Below are 17,861 nucleotides of genomic sequence, written 5' to 3'. Positions count from 1 at the left end.
AAGAAAATTGTCTGCCAGATTAAGGAAAAAAAAAGAGACTTTTCGTAGTTAAAGTTGTCCACACAAACTGGTCTCATCTCTCATTGCCACAGTTCTTTTATTTGAATCCAATTCTTGCCAGTAACGTTGATGATCACAGTCTTTCAGAGCACAGCATAACATGCCCCAAATTAATCTGTCAATCTTTCTCTTACTTCTTGGATACAAGCAAAATATCAACTCACCCTGATATATTCTACTCTTCATCCTATAAGCAGCAGCAAAGTATGTTGAAACCCAAACAAATTTATTTAGCAGACATTTTCTGTTAATAATATCAAATACTACTCTGCTTTGAAAGTAGATTTCTCCCACAGATTCATGCATTTTTCTAAGACAGAGCATGGCATTTAAAGGGAGGGGACTTGGCAATAAACAGCACCTTAATTTTATGGAATCTGTTCATTCTAAGTATGAATTTAAAAATTTGGGTACAATTTGAGGGGTTAATGGTTTAACCCTCTACCATATAGTGACATCTTAACTGAATTCTGTTATTTCTAGACAAAACTTTGGAGAGCCATTGACAGTGGGGAAATGTTCATAAGGAATAGCTTAAAAGATACTTAATACAGCAACTACTCTTTAATTAATTTATATCCTATTTAGCTGAAAAAAAAACACCCTGACAAGAGCACCTAAAGCAAAAAAGGGAGTGCATTTTGGGTTTCAGGTAGAGAATGGTAGGGTTGATCATGGCAGCAAAGGCGAGCATGATAGTAGAATCCAAAAAGTCTTGATCACATATTCATCCACATACAGAGAGCAAAACAATGGAGATGAGGAAAGGAGCTAGTCCATAAAAGCTCTAAATCTGCCACCATCAAGTCTTCACCTCTGCTATTTGCTCCATAACATTTCCAAACATTGTCACCAACTGGGGGACCAAGAGATCAAATACATAGGTCTATAAGGGACATTTCCAATAAAATAACCATTAAATACTTTTCTATCAAAAAACATAATAAAAATGTCACCAAATATGATTAATTTACAGGGAAGATAGTGTGTGTGTGTGTGTGTATGTGTGTGTGTGTGTAAACTGTGAGACAATTTTCAATATTTCTTCACAAAGGAAAAATAAATTAAAAATCTGAGTAAACTGGAAATCAAAAAATATACCTCAACATAAAAGAAGCTACAACTGAGAAATATATATCAACTATGTAGGAAAAAACTGACATTTTCTCAAAATTAGAAGAAAATTGTGGTTTCCATTTTCTCAACTCTCATTTAATATAATGTTTGAAGTCTCAGACAAAGCAATAAGACAAGAGAAATGTGGAATTTTAGACCCCCAGAATGACAATAGCTTTTTTATTGTTTTATCAGATAAATAGGAAATAAATTATCATAATCAGTAATCTTACCACTGAGTTGTTAATTTATGCTCACAAGTATTTACTATAAGGAATTTATAAATAAGCAATACTCATTTTAAAAGAAATTGTATTTTATGTCCTCAACACACACACACACACACACACACACACTACAGACATGCATATATTAGCAGGCCATGACTATTGGTTGAGAAAGATGTAGAATGAAGACTGAAAGATCTATGCATTTAAGATGAGATTAGTCAATAAATGAATAAATTATGGGAAAAACTATGGAAGTGAGGATAAGGTAAATTGGGATTTTATTCAAAATATCAAGTATATGCATTCTTTTTTGAGATTTCTAATGTTTAATTATATATTTTGAATTAAAATATGTTTACATTACTTTCCTTATCCCCTGTTCTCTCTCCAGTTGCTCACGGGTCTCCAAATACTTCCCTGTGAAGTGTACAAATTCAAAAAGATTCATCAATGATATATTAAGGAAGAATCCTATCAACAAAGAAAACAGATATTAAGCTGGGTGGTGGCATTTGGGAGATAGAGGCAGGCGAATTGCTATGAGTTTGAGCCCAAGAGTTAGTTCCAGGACAGGTTCCAGAGAAACTCTGTCTTAAAAATACAAACAAAGAAAGGAAGAAAGAAAGAAAGAAAGAAAGAAAGAAAGAAAGCTAAATTGTTCCAAATCTTTAAAGGAGAGTTGACAACAATGTTCCTCAAAATATATAATAAATACAAATGTATAAAACAATACCAAACTCAGTTTATGAAGACATGTAACCTTAATACCAAAAATTAGACAAAATAGCAAACAACAAACAAAAATTCTTTTATATGCATACATGTAAATATTTTCAATAAGATATTTGTAGTATAATTTAACAACAGAATAAAATATCATTAACTATTGCCAAAGTATTTTCACTTGAACATCCAAGGCTGTCCAGTTATAAATCAACAAAGTAATACAGTAGGTAAAGCGTCTACTAAATCCAATCTATATGGCCATCACAGTAGACAAAGAGATTCCTCTTGCAAATTTCAACATTTCCTTATAATGAAATAGAGGAGAAATATGATAGTCTGCAGTCCAATTTGCAGTGTATAAGGAAAGACCAGTTTAGTTTGTATGACATCTAAAATGAGATGAGGGAATCTACTCTTTGAACTCTTATTCAATGTAATTCTCAAACTCTTAGCTAGAGTAAAAAGAGAAAGAAAAGGTTAAAATTAAAATAAAAGCAACACATTTAAATTGCAGATAATGTGATTCTATAATTAAAGAACTAAAGTGAACAAGAACACTCACCCTTACATCTGACTAAACACCTTGAGAAAGTAGCTTAATTTAATAGCAACACAGACCAAAGAAAAATCTCAGTGCTCTTCTACAGACCAAAATTTACTTCACTGTAGATTAATCAGAACATACCCAACTCATACTGGCCTCAACAAATGGAATATCATATGTAATAATAAACTTAACTAGGTACAGATGTCTATATTAAAGAAGGATAAAACAATGAAAATATATATTGAAGAACTTCTAAGATAGGGAAAAACTTGGGGATTGAAGATTTATAGTTTGAAATGGCTATTTTAACCAAAACGGTATAAAAATTCAATATAATGTTTATTAAAATATCAATGACCTCTTTTTTAAAAACCTGAAAATACAATACTAAACTTTGTATGGAAACATAAGGGGCCATGATAGGCACAGTTAACCTAAGAAAATAGATCAATGCTATTCCTTGCTCAGAAGTGTCTCAATTTTGTGTAGTCCATGGTCAATTATGGGAATAACACTGTCCTTGACTGTAGTCCACTTGAAAAATCCCTCAAAATGCATGTATTTTGAAGTATTGTCTCTACCATCTTCGGAGTTTCATGTCTTTAATACATAATGGTGTTTAATCCACTTTAAAGTCAGTTTTACAAATGGTGAAAGAATCAGTCATCAGAGAGAAGAAATAGCATAAAAATGGGAGAAAATCTTTGCAAACTTTACCTCTAAGAAAGGGGGTTTTATTTAAAGTGTAAGTTCTAAAAGTGAAACAGGAAAAAATTAAACCATCCAATCTTTACATCGCGAAATGAATTGAGAAGATAGTTATCAAAAGAATAAATACAGATTACCAATGATTTTTTTAACTTAAGAATTATTAGGTGAGATGAAAACAAATAAAAACAGATTTAATAGTCACTACCTTTCCAGGATAAACACCCTCAAGTAGAACACAAACATTCTTGAGAATGTAAGGGAAGAATAGCATGTATGGGGCTGGTAAGAACACAAATTGATACAACCACCACAGAAATTACTATAGAATATGTCCATAATTTAACTAGAAGTACCACAGGGCTTACCTTGATGGCTTATGTATATACACTTTGAAAGGACTGTAAGTCGGCATACCACAGAGATACTTGCACAGCCATGTTTACTCTATTCACAATATACAATATATGAAAATAACACAAATCGGTGGTTTTCAACCTTCCTAATGCTACAGTCTTTTAATACAGTTCCTTATTTGTGATTACTCCAACCATGAAATTATTTTGTTGCTATTTTATAACTGTAATTTTACTACTGTTATGAGCCATAATGTAAATATCCTATCAGCAGGATGTCTGATATGGGACCCTCAAAGAGTTATGACCCACAGTTTGAGAACCACTGGCCTAAATGTTCATCATCAGATAAATGTAAAGTGAAAATGTAATATAGATACAAAATGGAATTTTATTCAGCTGTAAAGAAGATAAATTAAGTCACCTGCATTAAAAGTATATGGAAGTGAGGAACATGTTAAGGAAAACAATCCTGTGATTAAGCCAGTTTCAGAAAGAAAGACATTAGTCATTTGCTTTCTTATGATTAAAGCAAATAAATATGCATGTAGAGAGGCTGGAGAGATGACTCAGTGGTTAAGAACACTGACTGCCCTTCCAGAGGACCTGGGTTCAATTCCCAGCACCTGTGTGGCAGCTAACAACTGTCTGTAACTGCAAGATCTGACACCTTCACACAGACTGATACACACAAAATAAAATTAAAAATTAAAAAATAGATTTTCAGAAAAAAAAAGAAATCCTGTCTCAAAATATGCATGTAGGTCATAAACCATAAAGCTAAAGAAGGAACAATGAAGCACCAGGAGTTGGGAGAAAGGAAAACAGAAGGTAATAAGGGAGAGGAAAAACAGTGTCCATTTTCTCTCAAATACAGAGTCTAGATTTCTCTCTTTTCTGTCTCTTTGTCTCTCTGCCTCTGTGTGTCTTGTCTCTGTCTCTGTTTCTGTTTCTCTCTATCTGTGTGTCTCTCTCTTTCTATTTCTGTTTCTCTCTTTCTCTGTCTCTTTCCCTTTGTGTCTCTTTATCCCCCCCCCCCCGTGTGTGTGTGTGTGTGTGTGTGTGTGTGTGTGTGTGTATACACTTGCTCTGAAAACAGAAATGTGATTACTGGAGGTAGGAAGGGAAGAGAGATATGGGAGAGAGGAGCCAGGGAAGGCAGTACTGGGAAAAACAAGAAAACAAGAACACGCTATGGTGACATAAGCATCAAAATGATATATAATGAAAACCAAAATTAATATCCTAACTAAAAGTAAGAAAGGAAAATATAGAAATGAAAACCCAAATCCACATATGATGTAATAGCAGTTAGAGAACATGAATAAATCCTGCAAAAACTCAAACCAGACAAGATGTTAGTATCAAGAGCCATGGGCATAAAGTCCCACCCTAGCTAAGGAGCTATTGTTAACTGCTGAGAGTCAGTTTCCTCTTTTTTAGTTAGTTAGTTAATTAGTTAGTTCAGCTAGTTAGTTTTCATCCTGTTGCAATTTTCCCTCCATCCTCTCCTCCCGTTTCCTCTGCAAACCTCCCCTCTGCCTCCCTAATTCACTCCCCATTCTGTTCAGAAAAGGGCAAGCTTCCCAAAAATATAAACAAAGTTTGGCATATCAAGTTGCAGTAAGACAAAGCATTTTCCCTTGTATTAAGGCTAGACAAAGCATCATAGTATTAAAAAAAATAGAGCCCAAAAAGCCAGCAAAAGAGTTAGAGATAGTCCTTGCTCCCACAGTTAGGAGTCCTACAAGAAAACCAAGCTGTACAACTGCCCCATATATGTAGAGGACCTAGGTCAGTTGTACTTGGACTCCCTAGCTGTCAGTTCAGACTCTATGAGCTCCTATGAGCCAGGTTGGTTGATTCTGTGGGTTTTCTTGTGATGTTCTTGCACCTTATGGCTTCTACAATCCTTCCTCTTTCTCTTCAGCTGGATTCCCCAAGCTTGATCTAATGTTTAACTGAGAATCTCTGTCTTTTTCCATCAGTTGCTGTATAAAACCTTTCTAATAATATTTGGGATATTGATCTAAACAGAATTCTCAACAAAAGAATCTCAAGTGACTGGGAAATGCTTAAAGAAATGTTCAACAACCTTAGCCATCATGAAAATGCAAATTAAAATGAGTCTGAGATTCCATCTTATACCTTTCAGAATAGCTAGCATGAAAACACAAATGACAGCTTATGCTGGAGAGGATGGAACAAGGGGAACACTCCTCCATTACTGGTGGGAGTGCAAACTTGTAAGCCACTTTGGTAATCAATATAGAGATTTTTTCAGAAAATTGAGAATTGATCTCCCTCAAGACCTAGCTATAGCATTCTTGGGTGTATAGTCAGAGAATTCTCAATCACACCACAAGGACACCTGCCCAACTATGTTCATAGTATCTTTATTTGTAATATTTAGAACCTGGAAACAACATGGATGTACCTCAACTGAAAAATGGATAAAGAAAATGTAATACATTTACGTTGGAGTTACAAATTCCATTATAGTAGAATATTACTAAGCAAATGAAAACAATGACATCATGAAATTTGCAGGCAAATGGATGGAACTAGAAAATCATCCTAAGTGAGGTAACCCAGATCCAGAAAGACAAACATGGTATGTACTCAACAACAAGTAGATATTAGCTGTAAAGAATAACTGTGTTACAATCCACAGACCAAGAGTGGCTAGGTAACAAGGAAGGTTCAAGGGGAAATGCTCTGATCTCCCTGGGAATGGGATATAGTAGAGATTTTGGGGGTGGACTGAAGGTGGGTAGGGATGGGAACATCAGGGCCCAGGGTTGGGGGTAGAAAGAGAGAGTACCGAGAGAGATGACTGGAAATGGAGGGGTGCATTTCAGGGTCAGGTAGAAACCTGGTTCAAAGGAAATTCCCAGGAATCTACAAGGGTGACCTTAACTAAGACAATAACCAATAACAGATACATAGCCTGAGCTAACCTTCTCCTGTGATCAGGAAAGACTTCCAGTGGAAGAACTGGAATTCCAATCCAACACAACCTTTGACCTACAGTCTGTCTTACTTGTGGAATTTGCTGGGAGAAGGGTGGCATAAAGAATGAAGGAGTGAGCCGGGAGGTGGTGGCGCAGGCCTTTAATCCCAGCACTTGGGAGGCAGAGGCAGGTGGATCTTTGTGAGTTCGAAACCAGCCTGGTCTACAAGAGCTAGTTCCAGGACAGGCTCCAAAACCACAGAGAAACCCTGTCTCGAAAAACCAAAAAAAAAAAAAAAAAAAAAAAAAAAGAATGAAGGAATGGCCAAGCAATGACGGGACCAGCGTGAGACCCACAACAAAAGAGTAATCCCACCCCTGACACTGCCTGGAACATCTGGACACAGGACCCAGAGGCTGGATGACCCAAGACCTAGGATAAAACCCAACACAACTATAGAAAAAAATGACGATGCAATGATGCCTAATGATATTCTGCTATACTCAGAGACTGGAGACTCAGTTTTCTTTAAGGGTGTGGCCCCTGACAGATTAATCATGGTCTGGTGGAAAGGCACACATCCGAGAGTGTATGGGCAGCACAAACCTTGTTGGACTAGCTAAAAAGAAAGAATAGAGAACACAAAGCTGGACATGTAAAGGAGGCTGTGGGTCTGAGAAAAGTTTGGGAAGAGGGTGAATGTGATCCAAGTGCATTATATGAAATTATTAAAGAACAAATTTAAAAGGAGAAAAGGACATTCCATGTAATCATTATATTTGTAAAAAAGGGTCATTATTATTATCTGATAAAATAGACCTCCAAAAGTTATTATAGATAAAGAAGACATAAAGACATTAACTTCTGTATTAGTCACTATTCTATTGCTGTGAAGAGACCATGACCAAGGCAACCCTTATAAAAGAAAGCATTTAATTGGGGCCTCCCTACTGTTTCAGAGGGTAAGACCATTATCACTGTGGTGGGGGCAGGGTGGAACTCATTGTGCTGGAGCAGTAACTAATTAGGATGAGAGAGAGTTACATCCTAATCTGTAGGCATTGAGGTGCGGGGGCTGGGAAACTAATGGGCGCCAAAGACAGAGAGTCAGAGACAGACTGGGCCTAGCATGGTCTTTCAAAATCTCAAAGTCCACTCTCATTAATACACTTTCTCCAAGGGGGCCATACCTTCTCTTTGTTCTCAAATAGTGCCACTCCCTGGTGACTAAACATCCATTCTGCTGTATTACATAAGAGCTCATACTGGTGACTGAAACAGGAGTTGGTATAAAGGAAGTGATCTAGCTCAGTAACAGACTCAGCTTACTGGAGATTTCTTCTCAGAGCATCAATAGTGGTATGGGTATACACTCCTAGATGGCTCTGGGAGTCCCATCGACCTGAGATACAGTTCTGTTGAAGGTAACAATTCAACATCCCATATATAGAACCCCTGGTTAGAGGGCCAGATTTCCTTCAAATCCAGAAATAGTGTGTTCTAATAGTTTTCCCTGTGATACCAAACTCTGATGCACACAGTTTCACAGAAAACATACTAATGGTAATTAAAGACACAGATTAACACAAACCCAATAAGGAAAAGTGATTTCAACAACCCAGTTTCTCTAATTAATAATACATTGTCTGCACAAAACATAGAGAAACTTCATATGTAAATGACTTATGTCAAATGATCCTAAAAGATAGCTCCAAAATAGTTCAGCCAAATGCTAAAGAATATAAATTCTAAGTAGCATCTGAAAGTTTCTCTAAAATACACCACATGCTAGATTATAGGACAAATCTTAAAATGTACAGAAAATTTTAAATAATTCCATGTATTCTTTCTAACCATCATGCAATACTCCTTAAAATCTAATACTACTACTGTGTTAGATGTATGACTCCTAATTACATGATAAATCATATTTTATGTGCACAGAACTGTGGGAAGTGGAGACAAGATGACCACTGGGGATTTCTGGTTGTCAGATTCATCAAGAGACCTTGTCTTTAGGCAACAAAGCAGAAAGTGGATAGTGCAGGGCACTCAATATCCTCCTCTGATCTTCCACATGTATACACAGATATGTAACACACACACACACACACACACACATGCACACACAGACACACACACACATACCATCAATAAGTAAAAATAATAGAAACTCTGCTAATGATGGCTATACTGCTGGGGCACAGGATGTATTCAGAGTTGGAAAACTTTGCCTGAAGGTGTGAAATGTTGGTTGAGCACGATATATTTGGAGGAAATGAAAGATTGTGTGGGTGAAAAGTGGTCATGCAACCCTGGACTCTTTCAACAGACATATTTGACTGACAAAGAGGTAGTGTGTCGTAATAGGAGTGGCGGGGCTGCGTCCCCAGCACCCCGGCCACCTGCTAGCTTATGCCCGAAATAACAACACACAAACTGTATTCATTTAAACACTGCTTGGCCCATTTCTATCTAGCCTCTTCTAGGCTAACTCTCGCACCTGGACTAGCCCATTTCTAATAATCTGCTGTAGCCCACGAGGTGGCTTACCAGGGAGATTCTAGCCTACGTCCATCCTGGGTTGGAGCCTCATCGCGTGTCCGGGAGAGGGGAGCATTGCTTCTCTGCTCCAGAGAGCAGAGCTGTCGAGTCTGAGCTCACTTCCTCTTCCTCCCAGCATTCTGTTCTGTTTACTCCTCCCACCTATGTTTTAACCTATGAGGGCCAAGCAGTTTCTTTATTGCTTAACCAGAGAAACCAACAGATTGATATATGATACTCCCACATCAGTAGTGCCACAGCTTGAGGTCAGTTACAGAGAGCTAGAAGTGGCTGAGTGAAGGAGATGATTTCAATTCTTGTTCGTCATCTACCTCTTGACAGGCCAGGCATGGTAAGCTGTCTCAACTGACCAGGTCTTTGGCACTGTACACATATCCTACAAAGTTAATGGCAAAAGAGAAGTGGTAGCATGTGGTCAAAAGCTTAGAAACAAAGTTGTTTCATGCATATATTGTCCTAACAAAAATTGCTCTTTGATTGAACCAAGTGATTAAATCTTTTCATAATCTGTTTGAACTTGTTAACTTTTTGTTAGTATTTCTTGAATACCAAGTATCAATATCAACTTGCATTTCTTGGAGTGAGCAGCAGTGGTCTACCCTCTCTAAGAATTTACATTACTCAATGCTAACATCTAGTGCTACAGATGGTGTAAAGTCTAGAAGAGTAGACAGCAGTTACAAATTTGAAAGAGGTTTCCAGGTACAGTGGGAAAAGATATACTGAAAGGCATAAAGTTACTGAAATATCCCTGATTCTAAGTGGAGGCTCCCAGTGTGCTGTAACCAGTGAGGCCTCTATGGGTCTCCATACTACACATGCTGTTGTCACTGGTATCATACCAGGACTAAAAGACAAGAGATTTTCTGAAGATACCATATGTTCTTTCTGCAAGAGATAAGAAGTGTAGCTAGGATAGAGCTGTGAGCTCCAGCTGTGCTTGCTGGATCTCATATGCCAGAGAACATTCCGTTTACTATTGAAGTGATATGTCTGAATAGACATGATCAACTATAGGTTAACATAATGACCAAGCCATGTGTGATGTGACCACTCATTCAAGATTGCTGCAACTACACAGAAGAAGCAAGATAAGAATGCCTTACTGGTCTGAGGCAGCAACCTCCACAGGAACAGGTACAAGGTAGTCACCTTGGCAGGACAAGGCCCAAACCAAGGATCCCTACAGAAACAGGTCTGAGCCAGCTACCTGAATTGAAACAGGCCGAAAAGACAACAACTTCCACAGGAGCAGATACAAGGGACCCACCACGGAGGGAGAAAACCCGAGCCAAAGACGTCTGCAGACCGGGTATGAATCAGATACCTCTGAGATAACAGTCCTGAGCCAGGGACCTCCACCAGAGCAGGCCTAAGGCAGCAATGTCAGCTAGAACAGCCCCAAGCAAGCAACCTCCAAGAAGAAGGCCTGAATGACCCCATTATGGCAGAGCAACCACTTCTAAATCTTAAATCACACATTAAACCCCAGAAACTAATAGTGGGAGACTTCAACACCCCAATCTTACCATTGGAAAGGTCTGACATACAGAAAATTAACAGAGAAATAAGGAAACAGATGTTATGTCTCAAATCGTCATAACAAACATCTATAGAAAATTCTATCCAAACACAAAAGAATATACCTTCTTCTCAGCAACTCATGGAACCTTCCCAAAAATTGACCACATATTAGGTAACGAAGAAAACCTCAACAAATTTTTTTTAAAAAATTGGAATAACCCAATGTATCTTATTGGATCACCATGCCTTAAAATTAGAATTTAACAGCACCACTAATTCCAGAAAGCCCACAAACACATGGGAATTAAACAGTGCTCACCTGAATCATCAATGGGTCAAGGAAGAAATAAAAAAAGAAATTAAAGACAAAGAAGATGGAGTGGGCTACTGTGACCCAGCCACTTGCAACTCTGCCTACACATCCCATGATAAAAAGAGAAAATTTTTACAGAAGAAACAGTGGGCTTACTACAAAGAAATTATTCATTGAAAAAATGAATACCCACAACAGAAACAGGTAGAACTCCCCCTTCAAAAAAAAATAAAAACATGCCAATAGTATTTTTGGAGAATTAGCAGGGTGAATACTCCTTTGAACTAGACTCTTGAGAGGTTATGGAAAACCTTACCATCAGAGAACAACCTGTAAATTTTCTGGTGGGCATTGAAGCCACCTATTTGTTATTATAGGGGCTCATAGAACCCCTTACCAACTAATAGGAATTCAGAGGGCAACAGGTAATATTAAAGTATATAAATGGACCACTGAAATGACTGTTAACTTAGGACAAAAGCTGTGACTCATTATTTTGTCATTATTGCTAACTGTTCCTACCCTTTACTGGGAAAGACCTCTTGAACAATTCCAGGTAGCAACATTGTTCTCAGGACACATTCTTAGTTGCAATTGGGAGGCCCTTCTAAGGCTTTAACTATAACCTTCCCAGTAAGTGAAAAATATCACTTCCTCCAGTATTCAACCCATTACCCAGAAGGGGAATGGAAAAAGTTATTGATCCAGGAAATTCCTACAGTTTGGGCAGAGGACAATCCTCCTGGTTGGCCAAACATTTGCCACCCAACATAGTGCAACAAATATCTGGGGATATGCCCATCTCAGTCAAGCAATGCTCCATCAGCTCGGAAGCCATGGAAGAGATTAATATTCCTATCAGGTGCCTCCTTGAAGCAAGTATACTTAATACTTGGCAGTCAGTCTGGAATACTCATTGTTGCCCATCCAAAAGGCTGGAACTCAAAACTATAGACCAGTGCAAGATTTGAGGGACCTGAACAAACTGGCAGAAACCATTCATCTGACTGACCCAAATATCTATATTTCTTAGTCTACTGCCACCAGAGCATGAAATTCACACTGTTTTGGGTGTTGGAGGGCTTGGAGACGTTCTTCTCCATCCACCCTGTCAAAATTAAGTCAGTCCATCTTTGCATTGAATGGGCTAAACCTAAAATAGGGATATTGGCACAACTAACTTGAACTAGACTGCCTCAAGCGTTCAACAACTCTCCCACCAACTTTAATGAAGAACTCAACCAGAACTGGTCTCTTCCGTAGTAAGCACCCTGGGGTAACCTTGCATCAATATGTGGATGATTTAATACTGTCCACTAATGATAAGGAGGACTGTTTGAGAGCTACCCTAGGACTTTCGGAACTCTAGACCAGTTAGGCTAAAAAGTTTCTAAAGAAAAAGCCCAAATTTGCTCTCTCTGGGTTATCTACTTGGGATATATTTTGAGAGAAGAGAAAAGACTACTGCACCAGGCCTAAATAGCAAATTCTAGCTCCCACCACCAAGAAACAGGTTCAGGAGTTTCAGCAAGCTATTGGATATGCCATCTATGGATACCTGAGTTTACTAAAATTGTCAAACTCTTGTGCTCTGCTACAGCCCAGGGCAATACCCCTTTGGAATGGACTGGGGGACATGAATAGGCCTTTAAGACTTAAAGGAAGCCAGGTAGTGGTGGCACATGCTTTTATCCAACACTTGGAAGGCAGAGGCAGGTAGATCTCTGAATTCAAGTCTAGCCTGGGTTACAGGTTAAGTTCCAGGGCAACCAAAACTACACAGAGAAACCCTACTTGAAAAACAAAACAAACTATAGAAATGATCCACAGATACAAAAAATTATCCGTGTGCACCTGCGTCTTATCAGATCACCACGGATTAAAGTTAGAATTCAACAACAATCCTACCTCCAGAAAGCCGACAAACTCATGGAAACTGAACAGTCAACTACTGAACCACACCTGGGTTAAGGAAGAAATCAAGAAAGAAATTAAAGCCTTCCTTGAATTTAATGAAAATAGAGAAACAACATACTCAAACCTATGGGACACTATGAAAGCAGTGCGAAGAGGAAAGTTCATAGCACTAAGTGCCCATTTAAAAAAAACAGAGAAAGCATACATCGGAGACTTAACAGCACACCTGAAAGCTTTAGAAAAAAAAGAAGCAGACACGCCAAGGAGGAGCAGAAGACTGGAAATAATCAAACTGAGGGCTGAAATCAACAAAATAGAAACGCAGAAAACAGTCCAAAGAATCAATGAAACAAAAAGTTGGTTCTTGGAGAAAATCAACAAGATCGACAAACCCCTATCCAAACTAATTAAACGACAGAGAGAGAACACGCAAATAAATAAGATCAGAAATGAAAAGGGGGACATAACCACAGATACAGAGGAAATTCAGAGACCCATTAGATCTTACTACAAAAGCCTGTATGCCGCAAAACTAGAAAATGCAAAAGAAATGGACATGTTTTTAGATAAGTGCCACATACCAAAGCTAAACCAAAACCAGGTGAACGATCTAAATAGACCTGTTAGTCGCGAAGAACTAGAAACCGTTATCAAAAATCTACCTTCCAAAAAAAGCCCAGGACCAGATGGTTTCAACGCAGAATTCTACCAGAACTTCCAAGAAGAGCTAATACCTATACTACTTAATGTATTTCACAATAAAGAAACAGAAGAGTCATTGCCAAATTCCTTTTATGAAGCTACAGTTACCCTGATACCAAAACCACACAAAGACCCAACCAAGAAAGAAAATTACAGGCCTATCTCACTCATGAATATCGATGCAAAAATTCTCAATAAAATACTGGCAAACCGAATCCAAGAACACATTAGAAAAATTATCCATTATGATCAAGTAGGCTTCATCCCAGAGATGCAGGGCTGGTTCAACATACGCAAATCTATCAATGTAATCCAGCATATAAATCAACTGAAAGAAAAAAACCATATGATCATCTCATTAGATGCTGAAAAAGCATTTGACAAAATTCAACACCCCTTTATGATAAAAGTCTTGGAGAGATTAGGGATACAAGGGTCATACCTAAATATAATAAAAGCTATTTACAGCAAGCCGTCAGCTAACATTAAATTAAATGGAGAAAAACTCAAAGCCATCCCACTAAAATCAGGAACACGACAAGGATGTCCACTCTCTCCATACCTCTTCAATATAGTGCTTGAAGTTCTAGCAATAGCAATAAGACAACATAAAGGGATCAAGGGCATTCGTATCGGAAAAGAAGAAGTTAAGCTCTCGTTATTTGCAGATGATATGATAGTATACATAAGCGACCCCAAAAACTCTACCAAAGAACTCCTACAGCTGATAAACAGCTTTAGTAATGTGGCAGGATACAAGATCAACTCCAAAAAATCGGTTGCCTTACTATACACTAAGGATAAGGAAACAGAGAGGGAAATTAGAGAAGCATCACCTTTCACGATAGCCACAAATAGCATAAAATATTTTGGGGTAACTCTGACCAAGGATGTGAAAGATCTATTTGACAAGAACTTTAAGTCTTTGAAGAAAGAAATTGAAGAGGACACCAGAAAATGGAAAGATCTCCCTTGCTCCTGGATTGGGGGGATCAACATAGTAAAAATGGCAATTCTACCAAAAGCAATCTATAGATTCAATGCAATCCCCATCAAAATCCCATCAAAATTCTTCACAGATCTGGAGAAGACAATAATCAACTTTATATGGAAAAACAAAAAACCCAGGATAGCCAAAACAATCTTATACAACAAAGGAGCGTCTGGAGGCATTACCATCCCTTACTTCAAACTCTACTACAGAGCTACAGTATTGAAAACAGCTTGGTATTGGCATAAAAACAGAGAAGTCGACCAATGGAATGGAATAGAAGACCCTGACATTAACCCACAAACCTATGAACACCTGATTTTCGATAAAGGAGCTAAAAGTATACAATGGAAAAAAGAGAGCATCTTCAACAAATTGTGCTGGCAAAACTGGATGTCAACCTGTAGAAGAATGAAAATAGATCCATATCTATCACCATGCACAAAACTCAAGTCCAAATGGATTAAAGACCTCAATATCAGTCTGAACACACTGAACCTGATAGAAGAGAAAGTGGGAAGTACTCTACAACACATGGGCACAGGAGACCACTTCTTACATAGAACCCCAGCAGCACAGACATTAAGGACCCCATTGAATAAATGGGACCTCCTGAGACTGAGAAGCTTCTGTAAAGCAAAGGACACTGTCGCTAAGACACAAAGGCAACCCACTAACTGGGAGAAGATCTTCACCAACCCCGCAACTGACAAAGGTCTGATCTCCAAAATATATAAAGAACTCAAGAAACTAGACCGTAAAAGGCTAACCAACCCAATTATAAAATGGGGCAGTGAGCTGAACAGAGAATTCTCAACAGAAGAACTTCAAATGGCCAAAAGACACTTAAGGTCATGCTCAACTTCCTTATCGATCAGGGAAATGCAAATCAAGACAACTTTAAGATACCATCTTACACCTGTCAGAATGGCGAAAATCAAAAACACCAATGATAGCCTTTGTTGGAGAGGTTGTGGAGAAAGGGGTACACTCATCCATTGCTGGTGGGAATGCAAACTTGTGCAACCACTATGGAAAGCAGTATGACGGTTTCTCAGGAAATTCGGGATTAACTTACCCCTGGACCCCGCAATACCACTCTTGGGAATATACCCAAGAGAGGCCTTATAATACAACAAAAGTATATGCTCTACTATGTTCATAGCAGCATTGTTTGTGATAGCCAGAACCTGGAAACAACCTAGATGCCCTTCAATGGAAGAATGGATGAAGAAAGTATGGAATATATACATATTAGAGTATTACTCAGCAGTAAGAAACAAGGACTTCTTGAATTTTGCATACAAATGGATGGAAATAGAAAACACTATCCTGAGTGAGGTAAGCCAGACACAAAAAGAGGAACATGGGATGTACTCACTCATAATTGGTTTCTAGCCATAAACCAAGGACATTGAGCCTATAATTAGTGATCCTAGAGAAGCTAAATAAGGAGAACCCAAAGAAAAACATATAGGCATCCTCCTGAATATTAACCTTCAGCAAGCGATGAAAGGAGACAGAGACAGAGACCCACATTGGAGCACAGGACTGAATTCTCAAGGTCCAAATCAGGAGCAGAAGGAGAGAGAGCACGAGCAAGGAACTCAGGACCGTGAGGGGTGCACCCACACACTGAGACAATGGGGATGTTCTACTGGGAACTCACCAAGACCAGCTGGCCTGGGTCTGGAAAAGCCTGGGATAAAACCGGACTCTCTGAACATAGCGGACAATGAGGACTACTGAGAACTCAAGAACAATGGCAATGGGTCTGATCCTACTGCACGTACTGGCTTTGTGGGAGCCTAGGCAGTTTGGATGCTCACCTTACTAGACCTGCATGGAGGTGGGTGGTCCTTGGACTTCCCACAGGGCAGGGAACCCTGATTGCTCTTTGGGCTGGGGGGGGGGACTTAATTGGGGGAGGGGGAGGGAAATGGGAGGCGGTGGCTGGGAAGAGACAGAAATCTTTAATAAATAAATAAATTAAAAAAAAGAAAAATTTTGCAGAATTGTGAGGGCAAATATTTTAGATGGGGCGTATAACAGGGACACAATGGGGTGTATACAAACATATTACTTATTTTATTTAATTAAAATGTACAGAATAATAAGATTAATTTTGTACTTATGATATCCTATAACCAACTCTACTAATACCACAATCTGTTCTCTTTCAAGTATATGTCCTTTATTCATGCATTGCCATATTGGTGCATAAATTTTTATATACATATGTTCCTAATTACAAGAAGACCAATCCATAAAATGTTATAATTCTATATATTTTCAAGCATGTTATCCATTGCTTACTGGAAAATCAGTTTATGTGTTTCTCTCTGGAGAAGGCCACCTCTCCCACTCCTTGCTTTCCTAAATGACTACAGATCTTTGATGTTGTTGCCTTGCAGCTTTTCCTTGTCCAGTTTTTCATGCCCATTGACATCTTCCATCTACCTCACACTGATTTGTACCACAATTATAAAAGTTTAAAGTAATCCATGTAGTGTGTCATTCTCTGTCCTACCAGCTCATCCAAGGAAGTGTTCATAGACTATCAGAAAAAAATGCAATAAAAATTGGGACAAATGAAAAAAAAAAGAAAAACAAAACAAATTTAAAAAAAACAAGATAGAAGAAACAAAGCAAAAAAAGTGAGAGAAAAAAAACTTAAGAAAACAAAAGGAAAAAAATTTGAGTCCCTAGTACAGGTTCCTTCTTTAACTCTCCCTGATGTCTCCAAGCCCTGTCATCTTCATATCCTTGAAAGAAAGGGCATTGCCAAAGGAGTCCTGACTCAGACTCTGGATCCATGGGAAAAGCTAAAGCTTATATCTCAGAGAGACTGGATCCTATAGCCTCTGGATGCCTGCCTTGTTTAAGAACCATTGCAGGTATCTGCAATTCTTGTAAAAAGAAGCTGATAAACTCAAATAAGGACAGACTGTAACTGTAATAGCTCCACACACTGAGGAAACCCTGCTGAGGGATGCCACCAACCAGTGATGTCAACAGTCCATCTGACTCAGTGCTAAGCCCTTCTTTTAGACAAGGACAAACTGACCTTTGATAAATTCTTGACCATCAATCTCAACATTTTGCTGCCAGACAACAGTCCTGAGGAGACCATCCATGACTGCCTGTAGATG

Source organism: Microtus oregoni, unplaced genomic scaffold, assembly GCF_018167655.1.
Source record: "Microtus oregoni isolate MIOR12 unplaced genomic scaffold, Mior012 000042F_ref0000377, whole genome shotgun sequence".
Lineage (NCBI taxonomy): Eukaryota > Metazoa > Chordata > Mammalia > Rodentia > Cricetidae > Microtus > Microtus oregoni.
Note: the sequence above shows the minus strand (reverse complement) of the source record.